This window comes from Cryptomeria japonica, chromosome 1 (assembly GCF_030272615.1).
Source record: "Cryptomeria japonica chromosome 1, Sugi_1.0, whole genome shotgun sequence".
Classification (NCBI taxonomy): domain Eukaryota; kingdom Viridiplantae; phylum Streptophyta; class Pinopsida; order Cupressales; family Cupressaceae; genus Cryptomeria; species Cryptomeria japonica.
Window position 1 is genome coordinate 109,625,786 of NC_081405.1, and position 22,605 is coordinate 109,648,390.

A 22,605-nucleotide genomic window follows, 5' to 3' on the forward strand; every position below is an offset into this window, starting at 1 on the left:
AACACCCCATCTATCTAGAGGCATTTCTAAGATGTCTCCCTCAAAAAAGAGACTTTTTTGGACTTTTATGGGACAACCACCTATTTTGGGGACTCCATAGAGATGCCAGGGCATTTGAAGGACCCTCAGGGGACTTTGTCACATCTCCCAAGAGTACTAGAGATGCCTAAGCATCCCAAGTTTCAAATCAGCCAAAAATATCATATTTTTTTGAATCAGAATTTTTTTTGGATCTTTGTGCCAATAACAATACCTAATGTTCTACGGGCCCAACCCCATCCAAGCAGTCACAAAATACCATAATTAGACATCTAAGACTCAGTCAAAATCACTTCCAAGTTTTCAACAACAAGGTTTTTAAAACAAATTAAATCCTTTGCCCACCAAGGCTCCCCCGATCCCTAAAATACTTTTAAAACCAAGAGCCCATTGTTATTTTGCATTGCCCAAAAGATGAGGAAAAGACAACAGAAGAAGATGAAGGGAAAAAGGTATTTTTTGCAATTATCGGCAAATACAAAACCAGATATGTACATTGACATTAAACTTAATTTTCTTTTCTTTTCTTTTGTAAATGCCAAACTCAAAGCTTGTTTTTTTGTTTTTTAATCCAATCTGATTTTTCAAACATTGAACCATTGGGCAATGATTTTTTCCTTTGTCCATTTGTTTATATACTGTTTGTTTTTGCAGAGCCAACATGTGTTTTAATGAAGAGCATTATGAAATAATGGAGGAAATAAGTACTGCAAATGAGGGGGTTAGAGAAGAAAGTGACATTTGATTGATTTTCTAAGATATTGGCCCAATGGACCAAGGGACCATTTAATCCTTTGTGATACTTTGCTAACATTACTGATACAAATAGAGCATATAAAATAGGGAGAGTTGGAAGTGGAAAAGTAATATTGGCTCTCTTCATTTGAAAAGCACCACTGCCAAGGTGAATGAACATTTTCATCATATCATTGAAAAAGGGATTGGAGTTTGTATGCTAGTCACACTTGAGCAAAGGGCTGAATTCATCACATTGTTTTATGGAGGTTTCTTACTCAAAATCTACAACCAACTCCTCTAGGACTTCCAGGTAGGTTTCTAGTTTCACCTCCTACAATTCCATCTTTTGAGGTGAGTGGAGTAGTGCTTAAAGGAAAAGCAAAAGGCCATGGGTTCAACTTTCAATCCAGTTATAGAAATGTTCAATGCCGAGGCTCGAGACATCAAACAAGACAAAAGGATATTATTACGCACTCTCCTTATTTTAAAGAGGTTATATCTAAAGTAGCCAAAGAAGGTACATCTTGCATGCCTTCTAGGAAGACAAAATTGAGGACCACCATCTTGGACAAAAATCAATCAAAAGTGAATTCATTGATGGAAGATGCATGTGCCACAATTCTCTCATGGCTGCAGTATCATCATGTACAGGTGGATGAATATTGGACAATACCCACTAAATCATTGTTATAATTTCACGTGAGAATAGGCCTTACTTTCTTAGAATGATTGACCACTCAGGAAAATACAATTTCAGTTTCAGATCCTGAGAGATGCCATTAAGGAGGTTGGTCCTTCCAAAGTAGTGCATGCAATTACTGATAGAGCATGTGGGATTACAAATGAAACATGTGTACAGTGCAGCAAGAAAAATAGTTCAGTCTACCAACAAGCACATCCATTGGGCCCCTTCTGTACATGCCATGAACAATGCACTCAAGGACCAGCAAAATTGAATGGGTCAGGAATAGCAGCGGATGCAAGGAAAGTGCAGATGTTCATTTGCAACCACCACACCTCCTTACCATCATATCAATCTTTCTCAGGGAAGTGACTCCTTACACTAGTTGAGACCCAGCTTGCTTCCTACTTTCATTCTACTGCAAAGGATGCTAGAGTTGTAGAAGCCCTTGCAAAGTATGATCATAAAAACAGAATACACTAGGTGGGGGGCAATTCCATGACATATTCAAGGAAGAGGATGAAGAAAGTTGTGGTCAACATGGATTTTGCTCAGATGTGAGTCGCATCACATCTAGCGTATCAACAATAGTCACCATCATCAAATATAGAGATTCTAACAGTAACAACATTGGAGAGACATACAAATGTACTGATAGCATTCTTGGCTAGATGAAGGCCACCATTTGTGAGAGAGACCCCACGCTAAGTTCTATCATGAAGCATGTTCTGTTTATCATTCAATAGAGATGGAAAAAATTAAACCCTCCATTAAATACTGCTTCATATGCAGTGAATCCAAAATATTATGCGAGCAGGCTAGGTATACTTGTCCCAGTTGATGATGAGGAGATGAATAGGAGCCTCGTAAAGGCCTTCACAAAAATGTGCAACCTAGATGAAACTTCAAATATTATAACTAAGTGAATCAAATTCATCGAACTCAATGACTATAAGACTTCAGCGAGGATAGACAAACTCTTGGCACAAGAAAGGCCAATTAGTTGGTGGCAACTATATAGGCCTCCAAGATTGCTACATAGACATACAATTCCCCTTGTCTTGTAGGTTTCTAGTTCCTCTACTGCTGAGAGTAATTGATTTACAAATGGTTAAATCCACTGTGTTAAGGGGAACAAACTTACCTTTAGGAAAGCAAAGAAACTTCTTGTACACATTGCCTTCCATCTCATTGATCATATGACACTGAGTACAAGGAGATCCCAAAGACATGGTGGAATGTAGAGCCCAATGAGCTGGCACAAATTATTGAGCAGGATGTGAAGCAAAGAGTACTTGGGTGTCATTGCAAGGCACTATTGAATCCAGTTCTAGATATGAGGAATACATCCCAAGATATCTATCAGATGATGAACTCTGATTTCTAAGCTTGTTATTCAATGTATCTCTAAAGTACGCATGATAAAACATTTCTTTTCCTGGCAATTCTCAACTCTTAATTATGACTCCTTAGTATGTACCTTTGATTGATGAAACATAATCATGATTAATATTATGATTATCAGAGGGATCATGGGATCAATGGATAGTTATTGCATATTCAACACATTGTATTTTCCAATTAATCTAGCACCTTTTAGTTTTTTAAGTCATTCTTGATTAAATTTGATGTATTGAAAATTCAAGTATTTCTTTTTATATATTATTTTAATAGCCATCCCCTGCCATTGCTAACACTATATCACCAAATCCCTGAAACAAACAAGGCACTTACATCTAACGAAAATCTGATTTCTATTATTATCTACTTTTAATCACTCTGATTGTTAAAGATGATAGCTTCGGTCAGATAAATATGATCATGAATGAGACTTACATCATCGGAATGATTTATATATGTATACCAATATACATAATAATAATAATAATTGAGTTTATTATTGTTATTATATATAGTAATATACACATACATTAATAATCTTGTCATGAATAAACTAAATTCGATTGAATGATCAAATGGCTGATCATATATCGATCATCATCTTCCAAGTATAAATCTGTGATCGTGCATGATCTAAACCTTGTCGATAGTGTGCATCGACTACTTTCATCGATTTACCATAATCGATACTGTATATCGATTAATGATTCTTCATTTTAACATATCGATTGTCAATCGGTTGTGTTAAATGAATTGTTAACTATCGATTAGAATCGGTTTTGTAAATGAAACAGTTTTGTGTTAATGGATTATAAAACTACCGATTATGAATCGGTATGATGTTTGTAATAATAAATGAATAGACACATCGATGGATAGACATGTCTCCACACTGGATTATAAAACTACCGATTATGAATCGGTATGATGTTTGTAATAATAAATGAATAGACATATCCGTGGAGAGACATGTCTCCACACATGTGGAGACATGTCTATCCATTGATGTGTCTTCTCATTTTTGAGGAAGACAATATGGAAGAGGATCATGCTCTTGAGATTCAGAGGGAGACTCCTAAAGAAATTGATAGTGAAGGTCAAATTGCTCCCTTAAATGAACCCAGTAATGAAAACCGAAAGAGACCTCCTTGGGCTAGGAAGATGATTCAAGAAGCCAAGAATTATACAGCACCAAAGGGAACCTTCAGGGAAAGCAAGAGACCTCATAGATTCTCTAGTTATGTTGCCTTGATGAGTGAGATCATAAATTCAGAACCATCCTGTGTTAAAGAGGCTCTCAATCATCAAGTATGGAAAGATGCTATGTTAGAAGAGGATCGGTCCATTATAAAAAATGATGTCTGGGACATCGTACCAAGACCTAAAGAAAAATTTGTTGTATCATCAAAATGGCTCTTCAAGATCAAACATGTTGCAAATGGTAGCATTGAAAAACACAAAGCCCGGTTTGTTGCCAGAGGTTTGTTACACTTCAGTTAGAGCCGTAATTGCTATTCCAGCATCAAAGGGATGGAAGATCCATCAAATGGATGTGAAAACTACATTCCTGAATGGCACGATTGAGGAGGAAGTCTATCTAGAGTAACCTGAAGGATTTGTTATACATAAGGCTGAATCACATGTTTGCAGATTGAAGAAAGCTTTGTATGGACTCAAATAGGCCCTTAGAGCCTGGTATGAAAGAATTGATCACTACCTCTTGGGGTTAGGGTTTTCCAAGAATGATGCAGATCCAAACCTCTACTATAAGGTAATTGATGTTGATATGTTAATTCTTATTTTATATGTTGATGACTTATTAATCACAGGAGAAGATCACCTAATTACCCAATGTAAAAAGGACTTAGCTTCAGAATTTGATATGAAAGATTTGGGTATCCTACATTACTTCCTTGGATTAGAAGTTTGGTAGCAGGCAGATGGCATCACTTTGAATCAAGGAAAGTATACTATTGACATTTTGAAGACGTTTGGAATGATGGAGTGCGGACCCATGTCTACACCTATGGAAACAAGTCTGCACAAATTGAAGTAAGCAGCAATAGACTCGGAATTTGCAAATCCCACTCTCTACAGACAGATAATTGGATCCTTGATGTATTTGGTCAGCACTAGACCTGATATTTGTTATGCAGTGAATGCACTTAGCCAAAGTTTATGTGTGAATCAAAGGAGATACATCTTGTTGCAGCAAAACACATTCTGAGATAGCTTTGAAGCTCAATTGGATATGGTCTTAGATACAAACATGTAGACCTAGATCTACATGGATACACTGACTCAGATTGGGTTGGAAGTGTGGTTGACCGGAAAAGCACATCAAGATGTTGCTTCAGTTTAGGATCAGCAATGATCTCATGGATCGGAAGAAAACAATGCTCAGTTGCACAGAGCTCTACAAAAGCTGAGTACATTGCAGCCTCCATGGGAGCAAGAGAAGCAGTGTGGCTTAGGAAATTGCTTGTAGGACTGTTTGGTCAGCCCTTGAATCCTACTATCATCCATTGTGACAACCAGAGTTGCATCAAGCTTTTAGTGAATCCAGTGTTTCATGATAGATCAAAACACATTGAGACTCCTTATCACTATGTTAGAAACATGGTAGAAAGGAATGTGATCCAGTTGGAGTATATTAGTACAAATGATCAAACAACAAACATCCTCACCAAGCCACTCTCCAAGATAAAGGTTGAACACTTTTGGGATAAACTTGGTATGGTTGAAAATGTAAATTAAATTTGAGATTGAGTCTCTAATTATTTTATTTGTACTAATATTTAAAGATGTTTAATGTGTAAACTCTTTATTGTCATGTGTGTGACTCCATGACTTCATGGGCCCTTGTGGACATTGTTGAAAGGTGACGAGTGTATCTAATTGATATTGTGAGGTGACGACTTTACAATGATCAATTTTACTATCATGATGGATATCATGTGACTTGATATCTGTGGACATATCATGATAGTTAATATCTCTTAGACATTAAGGTAGATATCATGAGACTTGATGTTATTAAATAAACCATAATAACTCTGCAAGAGATCATCATGGTGGATATTATGAGTCTTAATATCCGTGGATATGCCATGATCTGATATCCATCATGGTAGGCATCATGAGACGTGATGCCAAGTGCACATACCATAAAGATGGATATTTAAGAGATATGGTGAATATCATGTGACTTGATATTCATGGTTATACTGTATCTCCTGATATCTCGATAAGGTATCTCTCTTCCTGCACAATTAATGGATCTATTGTGTTATGCTCTTGGATAGATTTTATCCTCCCTAGCTAAGAGGGAGTGTTAAAGATGATAGCTTCGGTCAGATAAATATGATCATGAATGAGACTTACATCATTGGAATGATAATAATTGAGTTTATTATTATTATATATATTAATATAGATACATTAATAATCTTGTCATAAATAAACTAAATTCGAATGAATGATCAAAAGGCTGATGATATATCAATCATCATCTTCCAAGTATAAATCTGTGATCATGCATGATCTAAACCCTGTCGATAGTGTGTATCGACTACTTTCATTGATTTACCATAATCGATAATGATTAATGTGTATCAATTTACCATAATCGATAATGTATATCGATTAATGATTCTTCATTTAAACATACCGATTGTGAATCGGTTGTGTTAAATGAATTGTTAACTATCGATTAGAATCGATTTTGTAAATGAAAGGGTTTTGTGTTAATGGATTATAAGACTACCGATTATGAATTGGTATTATGTTTGTAATAATAAATGAATAGACATATCCATGGAGAGACATGTCTATCCATCGATGTGTCTTCTCATTCATATATATATATATATAATCCACAAACAGATCAGTGAAAGGTGTTACAGCAATCGATAAGTACATACCTTTGAAGATCGGTCTATTCTTCACACTCAGCAATATGATCATACTTGGCGAATTAACTTACTGTGTGCATTTATTATTTCCTCCTTACACTTGCAGCAACCTGCAAGATTCATAGGTTAGTAAGAGCATCATTTGTGAAACATAAAAATTAAAAGATACCTCTATTCTATCTACTAAGAAATCTAATCTACATTAACACTGATTTCTATTATTAAGATATGTTTTATTTTCTGTGTTTTCTATTCTTTTGACAGTTTTTTGGCAGTTCTGGTTATAGTTTAGCTTTGTGGTTCTGACAGTAATCTACATCAAGCCTCAGAATCTATATTGTAATGTCACATAGCTAGTCATTGAATTTTGTTTGCAGCATGAACATAAGAGGCCAAAATTATAGTCTTTAGCCTGTCCAATAATGACAAACAAAGGTATTCATCATCTAAAAGTTGTACAATAACACCTTGGGGCTTTATTTGCTCAAATTTCATGATTTGTGGTGATGTGAGATTCAATTAATCAAATTGGAGTAGTTTTCTTTCTTGAGGATAAGTGAGATACATCTCATGATTGTGAAGCTATTATGTCGGGTACATCCCCAAGTCCTAGTCTAGGTGTCAGTCTTGCAATGAGAGCGGCTTGGGTTCACCTAGGGTCCTGCCTAGGCATCTCAAGTTCCCAAGCAAGGCCCTAGGCGAACACGAGCACTCAAAGAAAAAGGAATGAAAAAAATCAATTTTTAAAAACATTTTATAAGCAAACTTGGGTTCACCTAAGTTCTCGTCTAGGCAACCCAAGTTCCCAAGTAGGGCCCTAGGCAAACCCAAGGCCGCTCAAAGAAACAAAATAAAAAATATCATTTTTTAGAAAACATTTTTATAAACAAAAAAATGTCAAATACCTAAGTTCACCCTTAAGTGATAAATTTGTGAAATGGGTGTGCACCATGAAGGTTTGTTTGTTTTCAAAGGCTTTTATTTGTGCTTGGTGACAAAGGTTTTGACCATCGACTCCACCTTGTATCACAATAGAAAATGTACCAACAACCTTACCCCTGAATCTCACAACGGGCACTACCCCTCAACCTTGATGAGGGCACTACCCCAACACTACCACTCAACCCCACTAAGTGCGCTACCCCCAAACCCCACAAGGGACACTGCCACTCAACCAGACTAAGGACACTACCCCTAGAGCCCTACAGGGGGCACCACTCCTTGACCTTACTAGGAGCATTGCCCCAAGACCCCCATGATGGGTGCTACCCCTCAATCCCATTTCGATCTCCACTCCCTAACCCCCTCTAGTTATTAAGATATCTTGTCACAGAATAAACTTGATTGCAATGAAGTGACGAGGAATTGGGATCTAACTCTTGAGTGGGCTAACTTAGACGTTATTGTTGCACAACTTGCCAAAAATCTCTTTAACTGAGGCAACTTCTACATATGACATAGCTAGTCAAAGTGGCATTGCGATTCAAATGAAATTGAACCAAATGTTGACTTTGATGCTCTCGATAGAGTAATATGAAGATTATCGAACAATGATTGTAATTTTCATTGTTTATTGACATTTGACAAATCATTAAATTATGAAATTATTTGTATTTTCTTTTTTTCAAATTACGCAGTAGTTAAATATTTTGCTTATTGGCAATTATGAGTATCATTATTTTTATATTTTATAATTTTACAATTTTTAACATAATATATATTATAAAATCATACCCAAATACTATGTCACAAGGTTCGAGTTCAAATTCATGTTCGACAACAATAAAATTCGGATGAAGTTCGGCTAGGTCAAAAAATTCGAAATAAAAAATCATCATTAAATTCGCCTTATATAAATTTAATTTTTTTTAAATAAATAATACATCCATAAAAATAATATTATCTTTTGAATACAAATAATAACTATATCAAATTTAATATACTAAATAATACATATATTATAGTTTAATATATTTAATAAAAAAATTAAATAACAAATCTACATTATTTAAAACATAAAATAAAGAGATTAAATTTTATTTAAAAAACTAATATTTAAAATAAAAACAAGTCTTAAAAATTAAATCTAAATATTTAAAATTAAAAGAGAAGCCGACCCTTCTCCAAACGTAAATCATAAAAAGTTGTGCTATTTCTATAATCGGCGACCCTATTTCTGTATTCTATTTTTTTCTGAAGCTTTCGGCTAGTTGGAGTATAAGGTTCCGCTCTCGTTTTTCGACATTGAAAAACAATAAATGAAACTTTATCCCATTCAGCGATGGATATGCTTATTCACGTTGTTTGATATTGGAAAGCGTTAAAAAACCTTTCGTAGGTGAACACAGTCACGTTGCTCAACATGAAAAACCCTAAAAAAACGTTTTTATAGATATATTTTATTAAACAAAAACTATGCCCTTAACTCAAACGAACACAGAACGAATTTTAACGAATTTTTACTCACGTTTTGGAGTTCACCGAATTTCAAACTCCATGGCTGAAATTCGGCGAACCCTGTAACATAGCCCAAATGTACCATACCCAAGAAAAAAAATTCTTGTACCAACATTCATAAACCTCATACTCATACCCAACCCCATACTAGAACCAACAACTTAGATGTGAAGAAAGGGGGCGACTGGAATCATTCAGAGAGTACAAGTGACCATATTTAGTGATTTGGGGCCATATTGATCCTCAATTAAGACTTAATTCTTCGCACCAACCAATTAAGGCTTTCTTATGCCTAGGAAATAATGAAAATGGTGTGTAAACGATAAATGTTTCATAAGGTCAAATCAAATGAGCAAAATGGCTCACAATTAAAATCTACTCACCAAGTTAGGGAAATGAGGACAAAAGAAGAGGCGAGTGGGAAGGATAGAAGGGTGTAGATCTAAGTCTCAAGCAAAAAGAAGAAAGGAAAATGTTCCCTATTGGGAGCATTAGCAAAGGAATGAAGAAGGGCATAGGAACTTGCTTAGTGGTCAAAGATAAGATGGCAACAACTTCCAAAACCCTAAGTATCCAAATCTACCAGTTATGTTCAAGTCAAAAAAATCATAGAGCCCAAGAATGATTGATGGGGCAATCAAGAGGCTCGAAATCATACATTCTGGAGAAGAAACAAACAAACATGGATTTCAAAAGGATCCATGCTAGCCACGAGTGCAAACTCAATTCCTTTATATTTTAAACCACCAAAGAAATGTTTTTCTTTTGCTATTTGGAATGTTGATCTGGTCAATTCGATGGCTTGCTTGAGCACTTGTGCCTTGTCCTTCTAGGGCCAAAGAGCTTGATTGGTGTAGGAAATAGTGGGGAAAATGTTTCAAGGTGAGATCTTTGCCCAATGGTTTCTTTTTGGCCAAATGCCCCTATAGAGATCATAAGAAAATATTGACACAAGGCCCACACCTTATGGATGGAGTTAGTTTTTAATTGAAGGACAGGGAGCCAAATTTCAATCCAATCATGCATGAAATGTTAAATGTGCCAATGTGGGTTAGACTCTACAATCTCCCAATAGAATACTAGGTTCTAGGAATTCTAAGATTGATAGAGTAAATTGGAACATTCATAAAAGTGTATGATCCATTCAAAGAAAGTGATTTTGGAATATATGCAAGAATATGTGAATATCCATCAACCTTAACTCTTCCCCTCTAAAGGAGCTAGAGATAAGATTGAAGACTCAAATTTGGCGGCAAAAATTAAGATTAATAAAAACCCTAGTAAAATGTCAACATTGACATTCAGTTGGATACTCAATGGAGTGTCATAGAAGGGAAAAGGAAGCAAAATTGATACAAAGATTAGCAAAGAAATTTCCCCCATTCAAGATAAAAGGATTGAGAAAGCGAGCGCTTCTAGACCAGAGATTACCTTTCCCATTGTGGAAACAAAAGGCAAAAGAGGGGAGTCTCTTAGTTGCATTGAAGAGGGCAAATCTACCTAAGCTAAAGGCAAATGGAGATACTCAGATGGTCATTCCAAAGGGTAACCAGACTACAACGACATTTAATAGAGAAGATTTAGACACCAAAGATGATGTACCTATGGCTTCAAATATGGTGGAAGTCGAATACAACATGAATATAGAAATTGGGAGTGAATTCACAAGCAATGAAGTGGATGCATTGGAAGAAAGATCAATTAGTCGAACTAGTTTAAAAATTAAAAAACCCAAGGATGAGGTAGAAGAGTTCTCTGGGAGAAAAATCCAACAAGGCAAACCTAGAATTGGCAAGAATGGCAAGAGGTCAAATAAAGCTGAGATTGGGGAAGGGAATCACCCTTCCCAAGGAGCCAAGACGCTCATTACTTGGAATGTTATCAATGCCCCTAACAAAAGACACATGCTCAAGCATTACATAGACTTGACAAAACCTGATATAGGGTTAAGTCCAGAAACACAATTGGCTGAGGAAACAATATCTTTAATAGCAAAGTGAAAATAATGGCAAGGTATATTTGCCTCTGCTCAAGGAGCTTCTGGTGGGATTGGGAACAATCTAGAACTCAAATAGAGCTTCAATGGAGGAATTACAAACAAACCAAAATTGGTAGGAGATCAAAATCAAATTTCTTCCTATGATTAGTAATTTCATTATGTTCAATGTTTATGGTCCTATGGGAAATACACAAAAGAGAATGGTTTGGGACAAAATTTCTTCTTGGTCTCGATTTTTCAACGATGAAAGGATAATTGTCAATGACAGCTTCAATGCTACGTAGGATGCATCGAAAAAACATGGGGGCATTTTAGAGATTACTCAAACCCAACAAGATTTCCAAAACTTTTTTAGCCTCAATCATTTTCAGGACATAGTTAGAACTTTAGAAAAAATGAAAGGTTCACCTTGATGAATAGATCGCAAGGCTTCACCAATATTGCAAAGCACTTAGATTGCTTTCTTTTGTGAGGGAATGGGTCCAACACCCCTTTATTTTATGAATCTTCCATTCTTTCTCAAGTTCGAACCACTTTCCTCTACAATTGATCTTCTCTCCAAATGCCAAGCCTCTCAAATGTCCCTTCAAGTTCAAAAATACGATTGCAAGATGTAGAATTGGGAGTTAGAATTTCAAATTGGTGGTCTAAGGCCCCCAAACTTGGCAGATCCAAATTATTCAAATTGTTCAAAAAAATAGGTTTCATCAAAGAACAATTGAAAAAATGGAATAGATCACACTTGAAAAATATATTTGAAGAAAGAAAATTGAGAAAGAACTAGGGACAATCGATGAGGAGATTATTCAAGTAGGAATGGACCAAGAATCTTATGCAAAGGAGAAAGATTTGAAAGGAAACTATGTAGAAATTTTGGCTAGAGAATTAGTTTTTTGGAGGAAAAAGGTTAGAGAATATTGGCTGAAAGAGGGACATAGAAATACTAAGTTCTTCCACAACACAATGAAGATCAAACAAAGTTTTATGCGGATTACTTTTAAAAAACAAAGAGGGGTATGTGGTTGAAGAGCAAAGTGAAATATATAAGGTAGAGGAGACTTTTTTGAAAGACCTATAAAGCATTCCATTACCCATGGATGCACAAATCAAAGTGGAGGTGTTGAGCACAATTTCAAACCTAGTTGGACCACGTCAAAAATGAGTTTTTGAAAAGCCCCTTCTCAAAAAAAGAAGTGAAAAATGTTGCTTTCAACTGGCCCCAAACAAAGCTCCTAGACCTAATTGTTGGTGTTGGAAATAAGCCACACCCGAACCGACGATGGACTAGTCCAAGAGGGGCCAATAGCTCAGTGGTAGAGCACTCCAGCAGCGTATGGAAGGTCCTAGGTTCGAGTCCTAGCTGGTCCATGTCTCAACATGGTATCAGAGCCAGGTCAAGGCTAGGAGCCCCAAGCACACAAGAGGTGTGGCTTAAGGGGGGGTGTTGGTGTTGGAAATAAGCCACGCCCGGCCCGACGATGGACTGGTCCAAGAGGGGCCAGTAGCTCAGTGGTAGAGCACTCCAGCAACGTATGGAAGGTCCTAGGTTCGAGTCCTAGCTGGTCCATGTCTCAACACTAATGGCTTCACTACAAGCTTCTTTTAGAGATTTTGGAATATCATTGGAGAAGTTTTGACCTTGGTCATGGAAGAATCAAGAAAGAAAACCACTATGCTGAAAGATATGAACAATACCCTCATTGCTTTGATCTCAAAGAAGATGCTAATAGAATCCATGGATGAAATCCATCCAATTTCTTTGTGCAATATAGTATATAAGATTATATCCAAAAGGATGCCAAATTGGCTGAAGTTGTTGCTTCCAAAAATCATTTCAAAAGATCAAAATGGCTTCATGCTGAAAAGATCTATTACAAAGAGCATAATCATAGTGCAAGAAGCAATACACACAATAAGGAAAAGCAAAGTTGAGAGAACGATCATTAAACTTGATATAAGGAAAGCATATGACAAAGTTAACAAACAATTCTTAGTTCTAGTCAATAGTAGCCCTCAAGGTTTCTTTTCTTCCTCAAAGGGAATTAAGCAAGGGTACTCTCTCTCACCCTTTTTATTCATAATAATGGCCGAAGTATTGGGAAGATTTATTCAAAGGGAGGGAGATTGGTAAAATGGAAAGGTGTTAAGGTAGCCTCAAATGTTAATGCAGTCACACACCAACAATTTACAAATGGCACAATTCCATTTGGAGAAGCAAGAAAGAGGGAAGCAAAGGATAAGAACGTCATTGCATAAATATTGTCTCTTCTCAATCAACATGTCAATTGGGGATCGGAGATCTTTTTATTTAACCCTAACTTAAGAATTCATAAGATTGGTCACATCATGGGTATAAAAGTTAGTCAACTTTGGAGTAAGTATCTTAGCATTCCTTTGTTTGTTGGTGCTAGTAAATCAACTTTGTGGGAGATTTTGGTATGAAATTGCAGCTCAAAACTATCTTCTTGGAAAGGAAAATTGTTGTCATCCACAAGTAAAATCCAAAACTTAAAACTTAAAGTCAATAATCTATGCAATTCCCATTTATACAATGTCTTGTATTAAAATGTAAAATATGATACAAGACACAATTGATCAGAAAAATGAGGAATTTCTAGAAAGGCACCACATAAAATAAAAAATTCCCACTCATATCCTACGATAAAATTTTCCATCCAAAAGAAGTGGGTGGGGTTGGATAACACCACTAGCCTAATCTTAATATTGCCTTGGGGGGCAAATTGCCCACCTAAAATGGGCAAGAATATTACAAATATCTAGATTCTATAGAACCAAACAGAAATTTTCCAGCTGCAAATCCTCCTCATAATTTAGCAATATGGAATTTTACATTGTCTAACAGATATTTGATAACCAAGCACATTACCTAGGAGATTCGAAATGGTTAGAAAGTCTTATTTTGGGTGGACACTTGGAATGGATACACAACCCTAAAGTGATTCCCAAATTTGATGGAGGTGAAAGTGATCTTGGTTAACAATTGGGGTTCTAGAGTAAGGGATTATGTTTCGCAAGCCAAGGTAGAAGACTTTATAGAATGGAGATGGAAATCTTTTCAAGGTTTGAACATTTCTGAGGACCAAGAAGTCCTTGAAGGGATTTTGGCACCCAAAATTTCAAAAGAAGAAGACACCATTAAATGGAACTGCTCTAAAACTAAAAATTCTAGTGTAAAAATAGGCTACCATGTTGAGGAAGCAGCAAATAGAAAGGAAGATTTGCCTATTCATTTATGTTGGCATAAACAATGTCTAGCCATACAAAGTAAGATTCTAACTGGTGACAAACTAAAGAAGTAGGGTTCTAATTGCCCAACAAAAGTTGTGCTCTTTGTAAAGAAGTTGAGGAGTCAATGGATCATCTTCTTCTCAAATGCAAGTTTTTCATTGCATGTTGAAGAAAGGTTTTGAACAAATTGAATCGTTTTTATACCCTTCCTCAAGATATCCTCTCTTTAATGCTTGGCCTACAAAACACAAAAAGTCAGTCTTTTCTAGTATATGGACTATTAGCACTTCGATCATAATTTGAGAATTGTGGAAGAAAGAAACATAAAGGATTTTTAGGGGAAGGAACTAAAGGAAGATGCCTTTTTCAATAAAGTGGAGAATACCATTGTGGAGGTGGTTGATAATGTAGCCAAAAACCAACCTTCCAAAGAAAATTCAAAGAATATTGCAATGGTTTGTTATGCCATTGCAATATTCAATGAAGAAGTTCCAGCCAGCATTGCAAAAGAAGTGAAGAACCATTCAAACATAAGGACCTTTGTGTTACCAGCATATCACATCAAGCCAAACAAGCTCATATCCAACATAAAGTTGCAAGTTCGCAATAGGAAACTTGGAGTCGCCTCTATGATCTTCGCAATCTTAGCATACGAGGGGTCTTTGCTCAAGAGAGGATAGCGTGTCCTTTGGAAACTTTATTCTGTGTTGGTGTGGTCACAAAACATCCGTTTACAAGTACCATTGTTACCTTATGCAATCCTAGCTTTTTCAAGTAGATTGTCATTTTACTTTTCCATTCAAAATAGTTGTAGGCTAATAGAATAAGAATTTTTAATTGACTCATTTAGGCAAAACGAAGATTGTTCATGAGTGCACAAAAAGATAATAGAAAATGCAAGAAAGACAACAGAAGACACCCCCCTTTCCACTAGTGTCCTTTATAATTGGTGTGATTATAAAGCTTTACCAAATTACAAAATCAATAAGGCCCAAAATGGACAGAAGTGTGATTTTTTATTAAAAATAAATTTGCTATAAATTCTGAAAAAGACGATTGCACAGCTGTGTAGTTCTCTCCAACAAGTTTCTTATGCCTATTTGTTTGTAAAAAATGGGGATTTAAAGCAAAATTTATAGCCAATTGAAGAAAAATGAAACAACCAGCTTCAACCTACAATATCTGGTTAAAATCGGCAAAAATTCTGATCAAACCCACCTTGGTTGGAAAGTACACTTTCTCAACTTTCAGTAAACTTTTCATTAACTATTCAAGCAAAATTTATGCAAAAGGAAATAAAAATCCCTATATACTGTTGATTTGGGATCTAACAGTGACTTTTTGGAAGCCTAGAAGATATCCAAGGGTGAACACTTTTAATTGCTAGAACCTAGATACGTTATTCGTGGCAGCAATGTTAAAAAGGGATTCGCAAATGATGAAGAGCTTTAAAAGACTGATTTTTTATTAAAAATAAATTTGCTATAAATTCTGAAAAAGATGATTGCACAGCTGTGTAGTTCTCTCCAACAAGTTTCTTATGCCTATTTGTTTGTAAAAAATGGGGATTTAAAGCAAAATTTATAGCCAATTGAAGAAAAATGAAACAACCAGCTTCAACCTACAATATCTGGTTAAAATCGGCAAAAATTCTGATCAAACCCACCTTGGTTGGAAAGTACACTTTCTCAACTTTCAGTAAACTTTTCATTAACTATTCAAGCAAAATTTATGTAAAAGGAAATAAAAATCCCTATATACTGTTGATTTGGGATCTAACAGTGACTTTTTGGAAGCCTAGAAGATATCCAAGGGTGAACACTTTTAATTGCTAGAACCTAGATACGTTATTCGTGGCAGCAATGTTAAAAAGAAATTCGCAAATGATGAAGAGCTTTAAAAGACTAATGCAAAGGGCAGATAACATAAGTGAGACAGGATAATTTATTAATGTGTCTATTTTGTACATGGCATACTTTCAAATAAGATGTGGCTTTCTATCTTCCACTAGCTCAATCTACACTATGATATTTAGCTATGTACATGTGTACATAAGATGTTGCAAAGCCATGAAACAGCTGTTCTTTGCAACTCTTCTCCTTCTCTTGGTTGAAGCTGAATAATGTTAGGTCGAGTATAGCCCATGAAGCATTGCCTCTCCCATGGCAGCACTGCCCCTCAAGCCATATGCAGAGCTCTGCCCCTCCAAGGACAAATGCAACAATATTTCAGCTACTCCTCCATTGAGCTTTCAGCCCCTTTTTTTATTGTACAAAAAAATAAAAGTTTGTAATAAAATAATCACACTGGAGAACAACAGAGTAAGTAAAATTAAATAAGCAGGTGTTATTTACGATGCTTCAGCTTCTATGTCTTCCATTTCAAAAGAAACCACTTGTTATTGTTCAAGTTAAAAAAATATTTCACCTTTCTGTCATTGCAGAGTTCCCTGCTCCTTTGGTCAACAAAAATATCTTTGGTTAGAGACCAACTAGCTCCCTACCCCTTTGCTTAATAAAAACCGCTTGGTTTGAGATCAACTAGCAAACACATACACCCAAAAATGCACGCCGAGCTTCTTTAATCTACCACATGCACATAGACATTAGGAAGTGATCCTAAACCAGAACTGAATTCTTAACAAAACACAGAAGATTACTAAGGATCACACCATATTGCTAGGGAACTCCCAACCTAATTGTTGAAAGCCACATGGCAAGAAAATCACAGCCAAGCATTTAGCAAGGGAACCAAAAACGAAGTGACAGATTCTCCACTCGATGAACATAGAACATAGCAATAAGTAAAGTGCCCAAAATAAAAAATGGCAAATATAACAAAACAACTACAAATAAGAGGTGATTTTACAGAATTCTAGATGATATTAATTTCAGAAATCCTGGCAAATCGTTTCCGATAATGTAGAAAGATTCGCCGGGACTTTAAACTTTTAAATGGAAAAATAGAAGAAAGGGAGAATCTTTTGAGTATCATATAAAAATGATTGATTTACAGAGAGTAGGGTGAATCTCCGGCTCTTAATTTCAAATACTTCCAAATTGCACATTATTCGGGAAAAAAAAAGCACATATATCCCATTAGCAAACATTACCACTAGAAGTATCCCTAATATCTATAAGTCACTCGCTGCAATGCCTCACCTGGATAAAAACTCTAGAGCTTGAATCCAAGATGAGACCTTAGGATTGTTTACACTTCAACTCCACACCCATCTGCAGAAAACAGCCACAATATTATCGATAAACTGGTAAACAAGCACCCACCTGAAAAAACCTGCAAATAATATGGATACATTCCATTGCAAGAAATCAAATTTCTAACATCCTCTTCTGCAACCAACAAACAACATTAAAACGCAGACAAAACAAAGATATCTATATATTTACAGGGCGCAAACTGTTTTTGCCAAGGTTTTCCACAGAAAAGTATGTCAAATGGAATTTCGAGATCAAAGACGGGTGTAAATCCAAGGGCAAATCCATAAACAAGTCCACAGACATACCGTCTGTGAATGTACGGTACAGTTTATGAAAGAGATTTCAACCCTGAGAAACAAAAACTCGCATAATCTCACAATTTTATTATACAAAGAAAAACGCAGGAGCACCGGCTTTCCCCTCTACTTGATATTTTCATAATTCGAGACCCCAAAAAAAGGCAAAAACTTTATCATACCAGAAAAGTTAAAAATCCAAACTTAAAGGCAGGGCATCCGTTTTTCCTTCTCGTTGACATTTTTCTAATTTAAAATCCATAATCAAAATAAGAAGTTAAAATCTATCATACCAAAAAAACCAAAAAACATCCTGACACCTGTTGTAAACATTGCCGAATTGTAACAACACATTGTAATTACCTCCACAACCGCCTGGAAATCCGCTATCGCTATAGTCTGCGTGCATTTGTATGCGAATTGAGTGAAAGCTTATTTCAGTGGCGGACGAAACCCTGTTGTGCACAGTGTAGCCGGTATATTCATTCATATATTCATTCACTTTTAACCTCGTAATTCACTGAGTAGTCTTCAATCGGAATTTCCTATGACGTCAAAGGCTTTTGTGAATTGGAGTTTTATGCCATTCTCGACTTTTAGAGATGCTAAAAAAGAGTACGTTTGTACTATACCTGATTTGGAAGGTGTGGTAGTGGTTGTTTTTGTTTTCTTTGTTTTTTAATATTAATAGTGATCTCAATAAATATTGTGATGAAAATTGTGAAGTGATGATGCCCATGGAGAAGGTTTTGGGGGTTTGTATTTGATGGAGGTGTCGGGATGGTCCAAGTGAAGGACTCCTCTAAGATTTGACATTATTTCTATATTAATATGTATTTTTTTTCTTTTTTAAAAGTGTTTTTTTCTTATATTAGATATAAACATTTTATAGTAGAAAGTGTATTGTTATGTCATTTGTCATTTAGTTATGTCTTGATATATGTATATATTGACAAATGGTACAATCTTAGGATTCATTCTCTTAGTCTTTAAATTTGTACATGTACACATATTCTGAGGAAATTAGTTCCTATATTATTCTTACATACACTTACTTGTGATACATTCACTGTATCCATACATTTATTGTTGGCAAGAGACACTGCATTGATGATCAGATGTTGTCATTGATGACAAGTTGAGTCGGATGTTCAATCTGTTGTTCATGATTCATTCGTACCAGAATATCGATTGAGGTCCAGTGAAAAGAACAGGTTATCCGACAAAGTGTACAGTTTATTGGTTAGCGGATCATTTGTGCTCTGTATTTTGCTTTGCGGATCTCAGGGAAGCATTGTGGATGTGTAAATTACCTTATTCCAGGTTTATGGTCTCTGGTGTTGAGTGTTGAGTGAGTTGGAAGATTCGATAGACATATTTTTTAGTAGAACAAGCTTCATTGTTAGCAGCGTGAGAAGATTCCTTGTGCAGATCGTACGGTGTGATATTGGCAGTTGTTTGCATGTTTGAGGTTGTTGAGCTGACATGTGGGAAGCATGTGGACAATTTGTTTTGTTCCACTTGGTGTTTTCAATCGGATTTAGCCGACCTTGGGTAACATGTTTCATTTGTGTGTTATGTGGTTTTTGGGCCGACATGAAATAAACTTAAGTTGATGTTGCGGATATGTTAGGCCGATTAATTTAATCATTTTTGGTATCGATGGATATGTGGAAAGTGTGTATGGTGTGCAATTTCACATGCGTGGTTGAAAGATTTGTGCTCTAGTATAATGCAGAAAATCAGAACAAAGCAGAGTAGCATAGTAGAGTAAGATTTTTTGTTTTGTGCTTAACCGAAACTACACTCAAGCATTTGTTGATGATATTCAATAGTTCAAACCCTCTTTTATCTTTTGTAATCATTTTGTAAGGCAGAGTCTTCCGGTTTGTAGCCCTTATTATAATTTTGAGCAATGAGCTCTAGGCAGTGTGCCTGAATGCATGGGCATTCCCATTGTAATATTTCGCTTACACCTAACAAGGTACTATCTCATTGTGGGTATGTTCCCACCATGGTTTTTCCCTTAATCGGGTTTTCCACGTATAAATCTAGTGTTGTGGTGTTGTGGATGCTTGCCTTATGTGTTTACATTTGCATTAGATGGTTGAAGAATCGGTTAATATTGTTAAAGATTGCAGAACACTGATTCACCCCCCCCCCCTTCTCTCAATGTTCCTTGATTCCAACAATTGGTATCAGAGCCTAGCTCCTCGGAAGGAGCCTAACAGCTTGAGGAAGACTCGGGAAGGTGTTTTAATGGATTCCAGTGGTCTTAGACAACAACTACTTGTTGCACTTGATGATCTTGATCAGTCCAAAGCCAAAGTATGAGAATTGAAAATAAATCTCAAGGATGTTGAAAACTTCATTCAGACATTAAAGGAGCAACTAAGTAAGTCCAAGGAAAAGAGAAAGGAGCTTGTTGATCAACTTAAGCAGAAAGAGAGTCTAAGAATGGATGATGAAGTCCTGAAGGAAAAGACAAAAGAATGTGAGAAGCTTGCCAGAGATAATGCAGTTCAAAAGAATGAGATGGAAGCCATTGTGATGAAACTAACAAGGGAAATTGAAGAAAGGAAGAAGAGTGGGGAAAAGTTTGCTTGGTCCTTGAAAATCAAATCTGAAGAGTGTTGCAGACTTGAGAATGATAATGGATAGCTGATGAGTGACCTTCGAGATGTTAGATAACATGAGGAAGATCTTGGAAAGCAGGTCCTACTTCTTAAGTTTGACCTTGAAGTTGCAAATGAGTATAAGGAGAAGTTCTAGATCAGCTCAGCCAGACTAGATGAGATGCTTGCAAGTCAGAAGAATCCTAATGATACTCAAGGTCTTGGATTTGAGAAAGTTGAAAGCTCCAAATCAGCACAGCAGAAGAACAACTCAAAAAAGCCTCCGATAAGGCAACTTAATTAGTGCAGGGCACCCTCTTGGTTTTGGATTTCTTTTGTTGTTTGTGTGTTGGATAGGTGGTCTTAGATCCTAGGGTGATGTTTTGGATCAGTTTGGATCCTATGGATGTAATAAAGAACCCATTTGTAAGGCCAATTGACTTTAAGGTCATTTATAAACCTAGAGACCAAATTAGGCCATGGGGTTCATATACTATAGGAAGCATGTTGACATATTGTCTTGAGTTGTTTTAAGCCTAGGATAGGTCTGCAAAGTCCATTAGGGACATTGGCATGTCAAAAGTGTCAAAAATGCAAAATTGTCAAAAGTTAAAAAAATTGCTAAGCAACATTTTCCACCGATTGGGAAAAGAGGTTCCAACGGTCATAACCAATTGAAAAATAGTTGTAGCCATTGGGGGAAGGTCTATTTAGGCCTCTGAGATCATCCGCATTGGCGTTGGATGAAGCATGTAAAGATTTGGTGGTTTGAATGATAAGAAACTCAGATTTTACCCAATTTCCCTTGTTTTCTGTACTGTATGATCTGACAAAGGATTTACTTACATGGAAGTTTGAATTTGTTGGATTGTGGTGTGAGTGCAGGTTCGAATGCAAGTGACCTAACTCAAATTGATAGGGTTTGGAGTGAGTTGTGGGCAGTTTGCCAAAAAATGTCATTTTAAGACCCGGTTCATAGGGTTTTTCACCAAAGATGTGGCCCTAACTTGCAAATTCCTTTGTGGAATTCAACGGCCTCTTGGAAAATGTAAGTTAGGGGTGTGTACACTAATATTTCCAAAGGGTGGAATCTGGGAGTGACGGTTGGTGTGGTTGCCACCAAAACCTAGGCTAAACAAAACAATGTGTTTAATCTAGCCTACGAGGAGGAATGTACAAACAGTCACCTAGGGAGTGTTTGGTGACCAGTATAATGGTGTATTTGGTCTATTAGATTCCTAAGGAACGTTTCCAAGTGGTGATTTTGGTTTTGCAACCCCATCCTCAAGTAGTTGCTTTGGAAAACAAGCCTATTAGGTCTGCAAACTCAGTAGGTGCTTAGGGGTGTTGGAGCAAAGTCAAACCTCAATCTTTTGGGATTGGATGTAAAGTCCAAAAGGGTATTAAAATATATAATTTGTTCCTAGAGTGTTGTGGGATAATTTTGAATGATTTGGGAAATACCGGTTTAGTAGGGCTACTAGGATTAGGCCTAAATAGGGGTTTCTTGACCCGAGTACAAAAGGAGACTTCTAAACTTGGTTAGGAGGCTAGGGTGAGTGAACTTGATTGTCAAACAGTCCAAACCCTCCTTAGGAAGTGCAGTAGGTGATTGGTTGCATTGGTGTGTGTAGAACCCTAGTTGTGGGGTTGTAATAGGCCTTAGACAAGGCATAGAGGGGTGATTTTGGGTCTTCTTACCTTCTAGTTGCCCACTTTGCATCACTAATGCTCATAAATTCAGTGGTAACTATTTTGTTTTTGGTCATATGGCTAGTCAGTGCAGAAATAGGATGAATAATAATAGTCCATCTTTTACCGGTCAATGTTTCAAATGCAATAAATATGGTCATAAGGCAAATGTATGCAGAAGTGTGACGAATAAGTTTCGGAATAGAAGAAATGTTAGATGTTATGCATGTGGTAGGTTTGGACATGTTGCTAATTAGTGTAGATCAAGAAGAAATCAGATGAACTTCAGGCCTATGCAAGGAAAT

The 22,605-nt window shown here is 36.3% G+C and overlaps 1 protein-coding gene across 8 annotated transcripts in view; it reads right to left on the minus strand.

Moving 5' to 3' along the window:
- LOC131026846 (SNF1-related protein kinase regulatory subunit beta-3) overlaps positions 1-18,573 on the minus strand; it is a 36,937-nt gene extending 18,364 nt beyond the window's left edge. The window contains exons 1-3 of one of the 8 annotated variants that reach the window (XM_057956844.2): positions 18,357-18,572; positions 17,641-17,712; positions 6,784-6,884 (exon numbers count right to left, since the gene is read on the minus strand). The gene's annotated coding sequence lies outside the window, so the exon portion shown is untranslated. The other 7 variants (XM_057956847.2, XM_057956846.2, XM_057956845.2 and 4 more) reach the window with 7 other exon arrangements.
- Positions 18,574-22,605: the final 4,032 nt, after the last annotated feature.